Source organism: Triticum dicoccoides, chromosome 3B, assembly GCF_002162155.2.
Source record: "Triticum dicoccoides isolate Atlit2015 ecotype Zavitan chromosome 3B, WEW_v2.0, whole genome shotgun sequence".
Classification (NCBI taxonomy): domain Eukaryota; kingdom Viridiplantae; phylum Streptophyta; class Magnoliopsida; order Poales; family Poaceae; genus Triticum; species Triticum dicoccoides.
In genome coordinates this window covers 281,761,880-281,765,037 of record NC_041385.1, presented here as the reverse complement: position 1 = coordinate 281,765,037, position 3,158 = coordinate 281,761,880, and positions in this window count along the sequence as shown.

The window sequence follows — 3,158 nt, the reverse complement described above, 5'->3', positions numbered from 1 at the left end:
CGCGGGCCGCGGGCTCGGCGGGCCGGGGCGGCGCGCGGTGGCCGGGTGCCACGTGTTGCGCCCTGGTTCGCCGGGCGGCGGCGGCGCGGACGCGTCCGGCGCGGTCCGGACGTTTCCGGCGGCGGGGAGAGGAGCGGGGCTAGGGTTTAGGGGTGAATTGATCCGAAATTTTCGGGGGAAGGTATTTTTATAGGTAGAAGGAGCTAGGAGTGTCCAAATGAGGTGTAGTTTTTGCCCACACGATCGTGATCCGACGACGGAGAGCATGGAAGTGACTTAGATGGGTTATTGGGCTGTTTTGGAGGGGTGTTGGGCTGCAACTCAAAAGAGGCCTTTGCGGTTATGCGGTTAACCGTTGGAGTATCAAACGACCTCCAAATGGCATGAAACTTGACAGGCGGTCTACTGGTGCTATACCAGGGCCACTTGACAAGGCTCGGTCCATTCCAAGAACATTTAACACCCGCACACGAAAAGAGACAACAGGGGTGCGTCGGTGCAAGTGGGAGTGTCGGATTGCGAAACGGACAACGGGGAAAATGCTCGGATGCATGAGACGAACATGTATGCAAATGAGATGCACATGATGACATGATATGATATGCATGACATGAATAAAATGCAAAACAAAAGACAAAACCCAACCACGGAGGGAATATGATAACACATAGCCGAAAATGGCCAGAGTTGGAGTTAGAACGATGGAAAGTTACATCCGGGGTGTTACAGGATGGGTACCCCGTCCTGGGTCTCCAGGCGCGCGGCGCCAGGCCTGGAAATGTGGACGACCTTGAACGGGCCCTCCCACATGGGTGAGAGCTTGTGCAGCCCTTCCTTGGAGAGCACCCGCCTCACGACGAGGTCACCCACCTCGAGCGTCCTGGGGCGTATGTTGCGACAATGATACTGCTGGAGCGCCTGCTGGTATCTTACCACCCGTAGTGTGGCTTCACGGCGGCGTTCCTCCCCCAGCACGAGGTCCATCCCCCGCATGGCGTCCTACTGTGCCTCATAAAACGCCAGGACCCACGCGGAGCGACGCCTGACATCGTGAGGGAGAACCGCTTCTGCTCCGTAGACGAGGAAGAATGGGGTCTCGCCCGTTGGCTTAGTGGCGGCGGTGCAGATGGACCACAGCATGGACTGGAGCTCGTCGTGCCAGCCCCTGCCGCAGGCCTCCAGCTTCTTCTTGAAGGTCCTTGCCTTGAGGCCCCTCAGGACCTCCATATTGGCGCATTCGGCATGGCCGTTGCTCCGGGGGTGCACCACCGAAGCGTAGCAGATCTATGTTCCAAGGTTAGCACAATACGTCTTGAAGAGATTGCTAGTGAACTGCAAACCATTGTCGGTGATGATGCGGCTAGGGACTCCAAATCGGCTCACGAGGCCCTTGATGAACTTGACCGCGGAGCCGGCTGGGATGGTGCGGATGGCTTCCACCTCCACCCACTTGGTGAACTTGTCGATGGCGACCTAGAGGTAGCGGTAGCCCCCAGGCGCTCGAGGGAATGGGCCCAAGATATCCAGCCCCCAGACCGCGAACGACCACGAGAGCGGGATGGTTTGCAAGCCCTGAGTTGGCTGATGGACCTGCTTGGCGTGGAATTGGCAGGCCTCGCAGGACTTTACCAGCTTGATCGCGTCGTTGAGTGCCGTAGGCCAATAGAATCTGCAGCAAAATGCCTTGCCGACGAGGGTCCGTGACGACGAGTGGTGTCCGCAATCTCCATCGTGTATGTCGGCCAGCAGCTCTTTCCCCTGTTCCTTGGAGATGCAACGTAGGGAAACGTCATTCGGCCGCTTCTGATATAACTCACCGTCTTGGATGTAGTAGGTCGTGGCCTGCTGGGCCACGCACTCCGCGTCCTCCTCTTTCTCCGGCAGCGTCCCTTGCGTCGGGTATTCCTTGAATTCCTTGGTCCAACATCCCTCCTGAGGCTCCAGCACCAAGAGTAGATGCGCTCCCAAGGTAGGGCCACAGGCCGGGGCTCCTGTGGCAGGTGGCTGAGGGAGTTCTTCCCGAGGCTGTGTCGTTCTTGAAAGTGATGGTGCCACCGACGGCTTGAAGAGTCGTTCCTCAAAAATGCCAGGCTCCTGAGGCAGCCGTTTGGATGCCCTTCTGGCGATGTCATCAGCCTCTTGGTTGGTGCCGGCGGGCACATGCTGCAACTCCAGCCCCCAGAACTGCTTCTCCATCTTGCGTACTTCCGCAAGATATGCTTCCATGTGCTCGTCCTTCGACTCATACACCTTGTTGGAGAAGTTGACGAGGAGTTGTGAATCACCCTTGATGACGAGGCGCTTCACTCCCAGTGCTGTTGCAGCTTTCAGGCCTGCTATGAGGCCCTCATATTCTGCTATGTTGTTGGAGACCTTCTTGCCCTGCTGGAAGCAGAGCTATACGGCGTAGTAGAGCTTGTCCTGAGTCAGGGATATAAGCACTGCACCAGCCCCCGCGCCCTGCCGCGAGAATGCACCATCGAAGTACATGACCCAGCCATCTGGTGCCTCACTTCCTGGGGAGAGAGACCGATCCTCGCCCGCCTTGAGCTCTGGTGCTTCTGTCCATTCAGTAACGAAATCAGCAAGCACGGCTCCCTTGATGACCTTGGTTGTGCTGAACTCCAACTGAAATGCCTGCAGCTCGATGTTCCATTCGGCGACTCTTCCAGCAGAGTTGGGGCTCCTGAGTACCCTTTCCAAGGGGTATGCCGAGACGACCTTGATGGGGTGACCTTGAAAGTAGTGCCGCAGCTTGCGCGAGGCCACCAAGAGCGTGAGTAAGAGCTTCTGAGGCATGGGGTACCATGCTCTTGCATCCCGCAACACCATGCTGACGAAGTACACGGGATGCTCGACGAGGGTGGGGGTGCTGACATGGCCTGCGTCTTACGGAGGCTGAGGCGCCTCCTGAGATGATGGAGTCCCCAGCGCCTGGTCGCTCGGTGGGGCCTCTTCAACCCCGGGGGCACCGTCCTGCTGAGCTTGGTCCCCTGCTGCCGTTGTCGTGGTCTTCGCGAGGCTTTCTTGGTCTTGTGCTGCCCCGTCTAGGGCCGTAGCTGCTCGGGACGCGGCCTTAGCCTGGCGCTCCTCCTGAACCGCCACCAGGGCTGCGCTGGCGGAGTAGGGAGTGGCGGCAAGGTAGAGCACCAGGGACT